We start from the raw sequence: 15,248 nt of genomic DNA, 5'->3' as shown, positions 1-15,248 counted from the left end.
TCTTCTCAGCAAATCCATCTTCCTTACTCCAGCTCTTCCACCTTCCTCACTAGATCGCTTCCAAAATTTCTTTTTCACAAGTCACACCCAAGCCTCACACTTCTTCACCAGCCTAAATAGCAACCACCTTTGCACTGCTCTTTCTCTGCTACCTCGTCTCTTCTGCGCACCCACCTCATCCATGGCCTTTTCAGTCTCAACTGGAACGTTCTTGCTGACAAGCAACACAAAGCCCTTTTACATCTCTCCATGTGGTGGCCAGGAGGGACTTGCTTGGGAGAAAGGCAACAAAGTCCTTCTCTATGGGATCTACATACACATGGTCCTCACTGCACTGCCAAACGAGTGATCTGAATGGAGATGCCCCTCACTGAATTATAACGGCACTACCAACCCCAACCCACAATGTGTAATGTAGTATAAATGTAATCGTCTCTGCAGAATGAAAGGCACGTTGCCAGGCCACACACGGCTTGGCCCTGGACAATAAAGACGTAATTATGGCTTCAGTGGGTTTGCTTTGCTTTGAGGTTTCCACCAGTGGTGAAATGTTGTTCCATCCTAACCTTAGGGAAGCAGATGATCTCATGAGCTGAAACTGCACAGGCCACGCTTACCAGAGAGCCTACCGAAATGGGAGAGCTGGTAGCTCCAGTCCCCTTCCAGTGGGGTGGAGGAAGGCAGTCTGTGATACACCTTGGCCTCTGGAGCAGCCAGCTCTGTCCTGAATTTGTTTGCAAAGGCGCAGACTTCTGGCTTTGGTTTTTGATTCTCCTGTAACCAGGAAAGTCAATGTCCACTCTGTGGAGGAATAAAACCAGAGGATTGTTGCAGTTCACCAGCGGTGTCACTGCAAGGTATCACTTCAATCCCATGTGTGTTCCCATAACAGTGGTCCCCTGGGGCATGGCAGCACTGTGTTCCCATCAGACGTCTCCATTAAGCAGCAGGTCCACGCTCACACTGGGATCATCACCCAGCTCTTGTCTTCAAACCCTTTGGGTTTCTGTGCCCACGTTTCCCTTTTGCAAAATTTAGCACAGAAGGGAAGAAAATACACTCAGGATGGACCAAGAGTCAATATTCATCTCCCAGGTTAAACAAAGACTGACTGCTCAAGGTCAAACCCTGCTGACAAGTGTAGGATGAGGAACAGCACTGCAAAGCTTTTCCCTTTGGAGAGACAGGGGAAAACACGGCAACGCAAGCCTGTGTCCACTCCAGCTCATTCCAGCCACCACTCAGATCAGTCCCCTGTTCACCACCTCATGGTTGTGGTGTTAAAAAGCCACCTTCTAAACCTCATCCAAAACGTACTCCTCCACAGTTCATACCACCAATGCTTGTGCAGACAGTCCGTTATCTTCTGTAACTCTTCTCCTTCCCTGTTATTCAACCCAAACATACCCTCTCATACCCAAGCTCTATAAAAACAACGTGCTAGGCAGGGCAAAATGTCAATTAGCAAATTAAACAGGGCCAGGGCCTCTTCTCTGGCCCTGAAGACAAGTGGAGCAGCATGATCTGTGGTCATAGTCTTCCACTTTACTGCAAAATAGGATAGGTTTTTCCATATTTCCTACAGGTGACAGCTCCTGTCCCCTGCAATATTTCCAGGCTTTGTTAGGGAGACAACTAGTTGGCACAGACCAGCCCAAAACCTACTGGGGAGATTAAACCATTTGTATTATCATTTGACAGTTTTTTAGCCCTTCCTCCATCCTATTTTATTAAGCCATTATGTCTACTTAGTGGTACAGCACACCTTGTAGACTAGCCGGCTGCTGGGATCTCTCTCATGGCTTTCTGTTGGCCAGCAAAGACCTTCATCTTTTCTCTTGCAGAGTTTTTTGGGTTTGTTTGGTGGTTTGGTTTTTTTTTTTTTTTTTTTTTGTAGAATAAGCTCCCTTTAGTGTCACCCTATTACTTCCTCTCTCTGCCTCTTTCCATTTCAGTTCATCTTCCTTGAACAAGGAGAGGAGGAAGAAAAAAGACAAAGTTGATAAATCTGTCTAGATGAAATTTCTCCAGGACCTTGCCAACTACTTGGCTTGGCCTGGTCAGCTATCATTATCACTTATTTCCTGGTAATTATTTATGATGAATTGCTACTCTCCACAGACCTACCAATGTTTCAGTGAGTCTCAACCTTTTTTCCCTGTGCCTTCCCTTAGCTTTGCAAAGGGGGATGATATGAACCTATGGCTTGGAGGGCTGTGAATTGTGCTGTTTGTCTCCATCACAGCCCAGTTTTGCACTGTCTCAACATGCCATGGGATTCAGCTGAGCTTGACTTCACCATATCACTGACACATTCTGCTTTCTGTCTTTGCAGCTGCTGTGACCTGCCTGCAGTGGTCTCTTGTTCTCCCTGAGGGGAAAATTGGAGAAATTAGTTGGATTACATTGCCTGATTGCTAAGGTATTGCATGGAGCCAGGGTTTTGAGTCCAGTTTCCTCTGCTGTGTAAGGATCCTGAAAAGCAGGACGGTGAGACATGCTGCATGACAAAAGTCATGGTTTTGCAACACAGTCCAGGCAACTCCAGTTTGCTTCTAGGCTCTACATTCATTTTCAACTCTGCCCTAAAATGTTTTGTTGTAAAGCTTTTTTCTTTATATGACATTCGGGGATTTTTACTAGACTACAATTAAACCCAGCTTTTAGCAACAACAAACTATTTCCAACAGCACGTTCATATACTCCAGCAAACATTCCCCAGCTCCAGTCTGCCTCTCTGGCTGTTTAACTTTACTCTGAAAACAATGTATTTGTCATGGTAAACCATTCCCAAGCTCTTCCCTTTCCATGGATTTGAATACTCAAAAAAAACCCCAATATAACAGCATCAAATCCCCCAGACACAAAGTGGGCTGAAGAGAACATTTTAAGACCATCAGTCTAAGTCTAATGAGTACATTTCTTAACAAGAAAATACTTTTTTTTTTTTTTTTCACAAACCCAAACTTCACATCTAAACTACCTAGGTTGGTGAGGAAGAAACCATGGTAACTGCACATTTTAATTGGATGTTTGTTGGCTGGAGAGAATGGGAAAGATTGCATAATTGGTGCTTGGGAGTCTACATAAAAATGACATGGTTTGGAGAGCCGAAGGATTCTGCTAAAGGGGAATGTGATATAGCACATCTGGCACTGGGGTGTATCTACTTTATGTAACACAAAATCAGAGGGTGTCAGGAGCTCCGTACAGCTCCTGCGAAACAGCACAATGCCTGATGAGTCAGCCATCCCTCACAGCTCCATCAGTGACCCAAACCTGGGACCAGACCGGGAAGCAAAAAGCAGTGGTTCCTCCCAGGTCCCCCCCTCTCCTCTGAGACCCGATCACTTCCCAGCAAGGAGGAACAGTGTACTGGGCAGACCCAGCACTCAAAATGCAGCTTTTTGGGGATTTGGATCTAACTGTGGCCAACAGATCTCAGATTTCCCAGCTGTGCAAGATGAACTGACAAGCTTTGGGCTGGCTTGGTGCTCTGCCCTTCCTTCCCTCCCAAGTTTCAGGCTTCAGCCCCTATTTCTCAGATCTGGCCCCTGAATAATATCTCAATGCCCACTTGGCTAAAATACAACATTTACCCATCACTATAACACTTCAGCTACAATTCTTCAGCTTTTTGTACACCACTATCTCACTTGCAGCTCACACCAAAACAGGGAATTGCCTTCAGCTCGGTCTTCACTTCTAAGTTGTGTCTAAATATTGTAGATTAAATGTGTATGAAAGATCTTAGAGATTATGTCTGCAGTGCTGGTTGGGCCATAAGTCCCAGTGCATGTACGGAGAAGCTGGTATCTGTCTGTACCACTGCTGGAATTCTGCATGGAAGACCTTCCAGCCTAAAAGGGCATGTGGGACTTATTTAGGCAGTGAGCAGGTGAAGTCCAGCAGTAACAGCTCCTATTACTCTGGACGCTGTGTCCCTTCTTCCCATAGCTGATGACAAACCCACAAGGAGGAACAAGAGCACTTCCAAGCAGGGCTCTGGTGCTGGAACAAGCAGCACAGCAAGGGTGGCTTTAGTGCACCACTCCAAATAACGTACAGCAGGAGACAGCAGCACGTGCAGCTCATGACAGATGAATGTAATCCACTCAAGCTGACCCTAAATGTCCATGTAGATCTTCTCCAAGCTACAGCTTTTCATCTCCACCTCCACAACTTGAACTGCTGTTTGGGCTCTCAGGATCTTTACTACGACATTTAGGTTGGGCAAATGCAACCTAGTGTTGCTGATAGACCCAGAAAAGGTAGAGAGAAGGCCCAAATGAATTGAGGGTTACATGAATCAACAGACATCTCCAGAATCACAAGTGGAACTGAGAAAGGGGAGCTGATCACACCAAGAAGACGAACTACAGCACACCCCTGACCTTGACACCAGAATCAAGCCTGTTCTTGTCCAGGATGTCTCACAGGTGCTCAGCCACCCTTGAACCCACTTGTGACTCTCCTGTGGCACTCACTGTGCTCAAAGAGCCGTCGGAAACGAGCTGGCATGCTCGTAGCCAAGCCTTGCGTGTTTGGGGAGTGAGCAAACCCTGCTAAGTGGAATCTGGCTGTGCTGTTTGTGTTGCTAAAGAGCAGCACATGGGCATGGATTCGCTCGCCTCTGCCAGTTGGTGAGGGAAGGCTGGAACCCAGCTGCATTTCAAAACACAAGACGTAAACAATGATTTGCCAACGAGAGTAAAAGTAACTGCCTCCCAGCAGACGCTATAAACAGTCTTGCACATTGTATCCAGAACCGTAGGGCCATTAGCCTTGCTATCGATACCCCAATAATGTGAACCAGGGAGAAATCACTGCCAAACCGCTCTCCTCCACGGCTGTCCTTGTACATCCTCTTCTTGTAAAGGCCGCCCTTCTCTTCCTTGCCCTCAGCAGAAATTGCCTTTTTATGCTTTCTCTGGTGCCTGGGGTTGGCTTCTCCGATGCAGTTAAAAACTCATTGCAAGGTCTTATTAGATATAAACTGCAACTGAACCGAGCGGAGGCACCCAATATCTGTCAGTGGAGGATCTGTCCTTTATTGGAGGGGAGGGGGCTGAACCCTCCAACAGTTCAGCAGATTTTAAGACAAATACTAGCTTTGCAAGCATGGCCAGGAGCCTCCTGGCTTTCCTGCAGCACTCGGACTGAAATCCCCACACTGCAGCCTTATTTATTCTTGTACTTGGCTGTACAGGACAGATGGGCTTCCTGAGATTCATCAATCTGCCCATGAGGGTGACAGCACAGGAGGGGATTTCGCAATCAGGCGTTCGCCTCCACGCCAAGCCCGTGTGCTGAAACTGAGGATGACCCTGGGCTAAAGGGAGTTGCTGGCTAGCTCTGATTCCTCACAGCTCCCCTTTTGTTGGCTTCTTCTCCCCTGTTGAACCCTACATCTTCCCATCCAAGTGTGGAAGCATCCTCCCTGCTGCTCACCTCTGTCTCCTTGTCAGTCTTTCTGCTTCATTTCATTACTTATCCTTGGCGTCTGGCCCCGTGCTTCGAGGCAGGGTGCTGACAGCCACAGGTCACGGAGTGAAGAGTCAAGGGCTGCTGACAGGGAGATGTTTGTCTGATGGGAGACCACCAGCATAGTGCACCTCAAGGGATGCTGCAGTCCATCTCCAGCTCCCTCTTCAGCAGGTTCTCCATCAGACCTGGTGCATTTCCAAGCCTGGCAGAGACCACACAAAAGTGAAGGCTGCACATGCATCTAGGAGACAGAGGAGTGAAGACCAAATTTCTGTTAAAGCCCCTCAGTACAGAAAGACATATCAGTAAATTCCAGAGCTCCCAGCAGCTCTGAAAAGGGTGGGTAAAATTTGCACAGATTTACTTACAACCAAGTCTATCCCTTCTTCAGAAAAGTTTGCTTTTAATTCTTTACAGCAGGGCTTCAATTAAAGAAGAAAGACAAGTAAACAAGAAACCAGAAATGGCTGAGGATCATCATCCAAGAAGAGGAAGACCTGCACAAATGTTTCCCCTCACTGCAAGATGTAATGCTTTCTTTTACCTAGCTTAGAGGGCAAAACAAATCACAGAGAAAAGACACCTATTTCTTGTGATAGCAATGCACTTATCCTTTGCTGAAATCCCACGGGTTTTGGTTGTCTCATTTCCCTTGCAGCTCCTTTAAAGTTCTGTTTAGGAACACAACATAATGTTGCATCAACTCTAAAGGATAGGCCCTGCATTTTCTTGGAATTTGTAACTCCAAATGAAGCTAACACAACTGTTGCACTCACAACTGATACTCCAGGGAGATATGGGCTGCATCTGCATGGGATGAAAAGAGTGGCCTTGAAGGCTGTTTGTGTGATGAAGATACTTTCTGTCTACATTACCTGGTCTACCCTATGGATCTGTCTTGACACAGCCATGTCATTCCCAGGAAGCTCTCGGGATGCCTGTGGAAGGTGCAGAGAATGCTGACAATGAGGGCCACATATATGAGAATGGCCTACAGAGATGGTTCTTCACATCTGAGCCATGTATCTCCTTGCCACAGGATTGTGCAGATGCTGACAGCTTATATGAGCTCATAGGGAGACCACACAAATTAACGAAGGAGAAATTAACTAAGAATTGCTAAATACAGAGAGGCCACATTCAGCCTAGGAAGTGTCTGAGACAACATGCCTGGAGGCTGGGAGGATCTGGCTCGGCAGGAGCAGTAGGCTTTGCTCTTCATCCTTCTCAAGGATCCTGCTTTTGGCCATGGTCAGGCACAAGGCATGGGGTTAGATGGATGTCCTGTCCAACCCAGCACTGCCCCTTGAGCTCCTGCATTACGCAGTCCTGCCCCATCCAGCCAGGATAAATGAAAGTACAGATCTGCCTCGGCTTTGCTTCTACAAGAACTTCAGAGATTTTAATGTATATAATAAACAGCAAGACAGAGAGAGGGCTGGGGACTGCGTGTAGCCAGTAGCACAAACACAACCCCTGGGATTATGGTACTGAGAGGCCTCAGAGACAAAAGACAATTGCAAACGATCAGTCTTAGGCTGCTGCTGCTCAGGAAGCAACACATTTGTCAACTCAGTGAAGGCAGGAGCAGGCTCGGTGCAGATCACTCTTTGCCTGACAGATATTTTGCAGTTAGAAGCGGCTGGGCCAGGGTGAAGAGTAAAGCAAGAGGGTGCTTTGGAAAATTGTGGAGTTTGCCAGCAGAATCCACACCCAAAGAGAACTCAGTGCACTTGGAGGGTCACGTTTGTGTCCACATCACAAAGCACCTTGTGTCCGCTCCCCTGCCCTGCCCCACCCCCTGTCTGTGCTCCCCCAGCCGCTGGCTCCCAGCAGAGCCATGGTCCTGACTTTGGGCAGTGGTCTTTGGTCTTCAAATAAGGAGGAGCCTTTAAAAATATTGATGCTGTATCTGAAAAATGCATTTTTAGACCTCCACTTCTTGAAATGAGGATGACTTCAGTGGCCCTAGGTCACCAGCCTCATCTCACCTCCCTACCTGAGCTGCCCCACCTCACACTTACAAAGCCTTGCCAGCTTTTTTGGTCATAGCATCACACTGGGCACTGGGACTCAACAGGTCAACCCCCAAATCCTTTTCAGTCACTGCTTCCCAGGCAGCGTTCCCCACCATACAAACATGGCTTACCTGATGTTTTCCTGGATGTCCAACATCACAGCTGATGGTGTGGAAATAAATGTGTTTCGGCCATGAACTTGTATTTCAGGCTTTTCTGAGATCTCTGAGGCCAGTCTTCTGCACAACATCATGTGCTGTTTTGTAGGACACCAAGCTCTTCATTGAGGAAACTTGTTTCACTCCCCCTGTAGCACTCACCTTCTTGGAATGACACAGAAACCTGTTGGGAATAGTAGGACCACTATACAACTGCTATGGAAAATCCAAAATTCTCATGATTATTATATATTTCTTCCGATTCTTTCTTTCTAGGGTAGAAGGAGGGAGAACAAGATATATATATGCTCTTTGAGTGGAAGAATTTGAAGAATTAAGGGTTGGTTAAAAAAAAACACAAACAGCAATTGTTATTTTTATACCTGAACTCAGATTATTCTCTGCACATACAGAGCACGTGCTCACCTTTCCTTCCCCTTCCATGTGTTTTCTCTTCACTCATCCTTTAGCAGATGTACATCCTGCTCAGGAAGGGCTCAGTAAAGGGTTTTCAGTCCCCAAAACATTCAGCCAGAAAGAATTTTCCCCAAAGCCACATCTGCTCACTGTGAAGTCCTGTCTATCCTGCTGACAGTGGGCTTGTATTGCCAAACCCTGGGAGATGCTGCCCATTTTCAGTGAAACCCTCCCTGACCCTTGGGTTGAGCTCATTTTGGTACCCCAGAAGAGTGAAAGGATTGAGCAAGGAATAGTGATTGAAGAAAATTCATTCATTTATTTCTCCATCTGAAGTATTCAAACCTGGGAATGCAGGGCTTCACAGGAAAGGGAGGACTTCAGGTTCCACTTGCTGGAATTTTTCATCATTTGTTCACAGGAAAAAAATTAAAACAAAAAATATTATTTTCTTGCAAGTGTTCAGCCTGAATCAGGTGTAAGTGCAAGCCTTTCTGTCCTGGGTGGAGGCCATGGGGGCATCCTGCCCTGGATATTCTTTTTTTAAATTTAGAAATATCCATTACTTTGTGATATCTGGGAGTAGCAGCAGTGCTCGTCCTTGGTGGGGGGGTACAGACCTCGGGGGCCGCTTGCTTGGCAGAACAGATGTTGCAGAAACTCTCTGTCCTCCACCTCCCGTTGACAGCAGGTGCCCAGGAGAGCTCTAACACCCTGCTGATAGTGGCACAAATTCATCAGCGGTCTGTTAATTAACTGACAACCAGCCAACTTATTCCCTTATCTCACAGCACACAAATGAGTCTGGTGAGGCAATGCTGCCTGGGAGTGGGCTTCGTTAATGCAGTGCTAAGAAGCCAGTCCTGGAAGAAAAGCATCCAACAAAATAGAAAATATAAATTCTTAGTGGTGTCCGCATCCTTTCCACCTGGGGTGACAAAATACACCTCAGTTTGTGTCTGAAAGATTTTATACAACAAGAGACCAGAGATTTAGCAAAGTTGCTCTGTCCTGGGAACCCTCACAAACATGTCAGCGTGGAAAAAATTCCAGTTAAAGAAAATTCAGTGCTCTGAGAAATTTAGCAAATCTTCCTTAACTCTCATCTCACCTTTAGCAAGGGGTTTCTGACCTATAAATTGGTTCATTCCCTAGGAAACATTTTATTTTCATTTGATGTACACACATTCAATATTTTCTTCTCTTTCTGGGGCTATGGTGCCTTGTGGGAAAGTTTATCTGGAGTGGAAGTCTAGAGTCACACTAGAAAGACAGAGGCAACATGCAGCTACATAACATTGAAATGCTGTGGGGATGCAGAAAACTGTAAAACTGCAGTGCACATCTTATAGGCATTACATTCTTTTATAGTGGACATCAATAAAAACCTGCAGGGTTAAAACCCTCATTCAGAGGAGAGACTAGATGAAAAATCTGAAGAACTGGATGATATAATTAATTCTCTTAACCAATGAAATGGGAAATGCTTCATGTGAATAAACACCAAGGATACAGAGGAGGCTGAATTTTGACAGTGACACTGGATGGGCTAGGCTATGAATTTCTCTGCCTGTAACCTCACAATATTCTGATTCTTGGCTGTTTCAGTTCTACATTTTATTTGTTGAGCCCCCTGAGCTAACTGGCCACAGAGTCAACCCTCTGGGCTCGTGCATACCTTACAAGCTGCAGATGGTTGTGCTGGCCACCTCCCATCTCATGTCCTGCCAATCCGTAATGACTCTCTGGTCCTTGCATGGTTTGGGGGTTGGGTTTTTTTGGAGTTATTAAGTCATCTTTAAAATGCCAAGATATTTGCCAAGACTTGGCCTGGAGCAGTTCTCTCCAGCAGCTGCAGCTTTAGTGCTTACGATGCAGGGGATAGATTAATCTCTGGCATCGCATCAATAAAATCAGCAAGTGACACAGTGGGTCCAGACCTGGGCTCTCGAAGACTTTGCTCTTGGAAGATCTCTGAAAAGATGGATATCCTGCAGCTCATTGTCAGGTCTGCTGTGCAAAGCCAGGGTAGAAGTCTGCTGAGGAAGAAGGTGATTTCCATAGCCGGTTGAGGAGTTCACAAACTAATCACAAAATTAAGGTTTATCATGACATTCCTTCCTTGCATGCAGCTCATCAGACCTACTGCTGCCCACCAGTACCTGCTCTCCCTTCTGAGCACAAGGGATTCAAAGTTGCTACAATGGATCTTGCGTCTGCGCTGTGGACATCAAAAACGAGGTAGGATGAACCCCAGCTGTTATGGTAGGAAATCAGTTGTTGCTCAAGACAAGCATGTGCTACCTGAGAGCAGGAGCTGCCACAGTTGCTTTCCTCCTATACCTCCTTCCCTAATTCATTGCCATAAAACTGTTTTCCTAGAAAAGTGAAATATGAGAGGTCTTCTGCCTCACTGATCTGTTTGCTGATGTCATGCCTGACATCTTATTCATTCAGTAATATCCTGAAAAAGAGGATATGTTTGGAATCTATGAAGATGAGTAAGCACCAAGCTGAGGACAGGGTGTAGACAACAGCAAGTTTTGATGGGAAGGGAACCAATGGATGGGCATATAGTTTCTAATGGAGTTGAAAGGTGAGACATTAGGCCCCTTTTTAAAAATATATATTTTCACTAATAGTTTTGACTAAAGAAAGAACAGGGAGCTGATGATTGCTGTGGGTACAGAGATAAAGACTCTGCAGAGGGAAGAATTGGAAATTGTCATAAAAGACAAAATGCCTGCACCTGAGAGCTAAAAAGGGTGGAATTTAATAAGGTATGAGAGTGTGTACTGAGGGGATCAAACAAAAAGTTTGATTAAAAGGGAAAAAAATACAGTTTGGAAATAATGGAAGCAGAGAAAATGTGGAGATATGGGATATTTATAACCTATTGAGACACCTGTGAAAAATGTCATCCTAGGATGTACTGGACAAGGAGTTTCAGTGCTGGTAAGGAAACTTTGATGCTGTTGTATAAGACTTGTGAGATCACAACGAGAGCAACCTGAATAGTTCTGATTATACTTATTTTAAAAGGCTGAGCCCAAACTGCCATGCTTGGAGGAAAGAGATGCTGGAGTGGTACTAGAGTGAGCAGGAAAGGAAAACTCTAAGTTTGCAGCAAAGCTAGGGGACTTGGAGGAGCCAAAACATGTCCTCCCTCTATCTCAGTGTGTCTGGCATCCAGGTACATGCTGCTAGAAGAGAAGTGAAGTGCACTGGCTAGGAGAGGCTGCAAGGTGTCCAGGCTCCCAGCCTGGAATGGCCATGGGTCATCCCAAACCTTCTAAAGACTTAAAGGACTGGTTTTTACCCAAAACCATGAAGGGAGGCAGTTCTGTGTCAGCTAGGGTGAAGGCTTGTTTAGCTGGAGGCGGGCGGGAGAGCAGTGTGCTAGCAGGATGGGAATCTGCTCAAGGGTAGAACATAGGCAGGAATTTAATTGGCAGGAATTTAATTGGGATCAAGACGAGTGAGGATCCTCAGCTGCCCTCCAGGCTCAGTGACTGTGGCATGACCTGATTTGGTTTCAGCCATGGCACGATGCCTTCAAGTTTGTCCAGCACGTTTATTTATGACAGCAGGGTCTCATCCAGCCCTACATAATCCAGGGGTTCCTGTGTCAGGGCACAGATACAGAATTGTTCCCTGCTGCCTTGAATTACAAAGCTGTAACTCTGGCATGTGGCTGCACCCATTGCCTCCGTTACCTGCCTTGGTCACAGCTCTTTGGGGCAGCAACAACTTCTTTCTTGGACTTCATCTGCTCTGCTGATGGTTTGTAGGGATAGCTCCTGTAATAAGGCATTGCAGAAACTTATCCTCATTCCCAGTCGAACAGCACTGCTTCTAGCTGCTGTGTCTGTCTCTAGCACTACAAGGCTTTTTCCCCTGTCCCATAAGGTATGATTTTTCCAAACCAACGAAATGGAAGTGCAGCCCACACCTCAGTACCTGAACACGGCACTGGTAACAAAGGTTAAGCAGTACCAAACTCTGCGGTTTAGGGTCCAGGCAGAGCTTTTTTTCCATCTGTGATCTACTGAAGAGGATGTGTTCTGGGAGAAAGACATCTCCAAGCACATAACAGCTGGGGAAGGGTCAGCAAGAAGACAGACCGTTGAGAAGTGGTAACACTGAGTTTTTGCAGGAGAGAAGCTGCCAGATCATCCCAACTCACAAAACAGATAGAAACTGAAGATCACTCAATTTTTTTCCTCCTGCTATAGAAGACAGATGCACAAAAGGGGAACCCTTTAAAAAACTCTGTGAAGATCTGGTCAAAGCTTAAATAATTCGTTTGTGTAGCAGTTCCCACAGGCAGAACCACAGCAGAGGACTCCACAGGAAAGGCAACAAGATAGCTCCCTAGGAGTGGCAGGGAACAGAGATTACAGATATTTCCTCTGTTTGTTACTCAAACAATATAAAGAGACTTGGTTTCATTCCTAGCAGCAATGCACAACTGCCCTCTATTTACGTGTGGTGTGCACCCCGCTGTCCCTGGGTCCCTGGCTGTCCCATGGGGACAAGACCGAGCAGGGATGAAGATGACTGCAGTGGTTGCAGGATGACTTTCTGACCATTGCTGCTTCAGCAGAGGGGAACACAGAGCCCTCTGGTGATAACAGCTACCCCTCAGACACCAGCACTTGTGGGCTAAGCATCCTACAGCAAGTCTGTCTAGACCTGGAGGAGCTGTCAAAAACCCCCACTCCAGGGAGGTAGGAAAACTCCTCACCTCCTACAGCCGAGAGCTCTCCAGCTGGCTTCCCAGCTTCTCCCGTAACTCCCAGCCAACTAAAACATGCCTCTGCTGCTTCCTCCTACCTTTTTTTTCACCCAATCTGTGGTGACAAAATCCCTCTGACCCTTGCTGCCCACATCCCCTGCACAAGCAGGTAAAAACTGTCACAGGTTGGAGTAGATCAGGAATCCCTCAAATAATTTTTGTCAGAAAACCTCAGCTTGCCAAAAAAAAAAAAAAAAAAAGGCTGGGAAAGTGTGGTGCTGACAGAAAGGTTGTCAGGCTGTGGGAGTGTTTCTGATCCATGCCAAAGGTCCACCCACACTCTCCCAACTCAACCCACGGCCATGTCTGATGGCTGGAGCAGTCACTGGACACCAAGGTTCAAACCCCACCTCCAGAGCAGAGCAGAAGGCCAGGTCCACCTTAGCAAATACACCTAAATTACTGTCTCAACACAGTTATATACTGTATTATCCTGTTTTTTAGACATTTTTCACAGCTGTGTCCCTGTAGGGTTGAGGTCCTGCTTGTCTCCTTAGGTGCTGCATGCAAGGCTTGGAGATCCACTGGCATACCTAATTCAGGAATACCCTTAGAGTCTCCATTCATTTGAGTGCCCACAGGGAATAATTCTGCTTTGTACATAGATCGCTCTTGTTTTAATCCCTGACTATGTTTAAACTTAAACTGGGATTTTTTTAAAAAAAAAGATTGTCCCCTGTGAATATTTAGACAGCTCATGTCCATAGCAGGAACTGCAGTTCCTCCAAGCCAGTGGTTAAACACGGATGAAGATTTGGACTAAGTCACACCTGGCTTGCTTCTTTGTCTGTAAAATGGACAGAAAACAGATTGTCTTACCCATCTCCTGGGGGCCTGCAGAGGAGCTGCATGTACTTCACTGCAAACGGAGTTTCCCTTTTGGCTGCAGGTTTATCAGGGCTGCAGCTGCTCAGGAAAATGAAGTTTTGGCAAGACGGAAATTTTCTCTTGGGAATCAATGGATTTGCCAGGGGAAAAAAACAACAACAACAACAACAACAAAACCAAAAAAACCCCAAACAACAGAAGAAGAAAAGAAAAAGAGAAAAAATAATTGTACCTAATGGTCTGTCTGGGAAAACAGCTGGGTGCTAACTTCATCTAGGATTTCTCCTGCCTGCCTGCCAGTCCAGCTCCATATTATTCTGCTTTTATTTCAGCCTGCGATCAGTTTTCCACAATATTGAAAGCAGCTACTGCTCTAATGAAACATCTTATCTGCTTGTCTGAGGTGTGTCTTGCTGCTGGAAGGGAATTGTTTGACATTTTGAATTAGATGGTAGAAGAAGCTGTTTCACTCAATACTAATTAGAGTAGCAGCTGTTTTGTGGTGGTTTTTTTTTTTTTTTTAATGTAACTCTAAGAGTAAATAAAAAGAAAAAGAGATGCTGATCTCTCTTAGAGAAGCTCAACATGCAGTTTTCAAAATAGCCAAGAAAGAGGATTTCTGAACTTTTATTTCAGAATTCCTATTCTCCTAAGACTTGGTAATTCTGAATCACTGTTTTCCAGAGAATTGGACTTTCCAGCAAAGAAGGAATTTCTGAGTTTTGCCTGGTGGTAATTGTAATACGTAGGCACTGCTATTAATTTTCATGTACTCCAGGGATCCTACAGATTACAATGGGGTTTAATGGGTCCGTGGAGATCCATGAAGAACAAGAGTTATGATTACAGAACTGCTTGTTACACCAGCAACAATAATTAGTCCAATGAAAATAGTCCTGGGGTGTGTATTTGATCCCTAGCTGATGCCAGCTGGAATCGGACTATTGCTTTCAAGCACCAAGTACACACATAGTCCTTCTAAAGGGGGCAAAACCCCTGGAAGACCCAAAGAACAACCATGGGTCCCCAGAAGCCCTGCATGACCCAAGAGGAAAAGAACAAGGCACTACAGTAAACAGAACCTTACAGTATGTATGAACAGTAAAAGCAGCCCTTTACTCAGCTTGTTGGCCAGAAGTTCTCTGTCCCAGATCTCCTGGACACTGATGGGACCATCAGGAGAACATGACTTTGGACACATCTCAGTCCTACACCTCAGTCCCACAATGTCAGTCACGCGTGTGCTGTCCTTGGTCGGCAAACCAGCAGAGGAGCAAATCTCTGGTTTCAGAGCAAACAACAGCCCCACAGCTGCTAAGCAGAACCAGCCAGCCATGGCCTTTGCTCTTCTTTGCCCAGATAGACCATCATCAAACCACTTGCTCCTAAGAAATGACTCTATTTCATTGCTCCATTCCCCAGGAGGGTTTGACTGAGATGATGTTTCTGTCGAACATCCTGTACTACAGACTGTACCTTTGCCTTATTGCTGTACAACGGAGACAAGATACTTTTTATTACCCACCCACGCCAGATGGAAGT

Source organism: Strix aluco, chromosome 4, assembly GCF_031877795.1.
Source record: "Strix aluco isolate bStrAlu1 chromosome 4, bStrAlu1.hap1, whole genome shotgun sequence".
In the NCBI taxonomy this organism is placed as follows: domain Eukaryota; kingdom Metazoa; phylum Chordata; class Aves; order Strigiformes; family Strigidae; genus Strix; species Strix aluco.
This window is presented reverse-complemented; position numbering follows the sequence as displayed.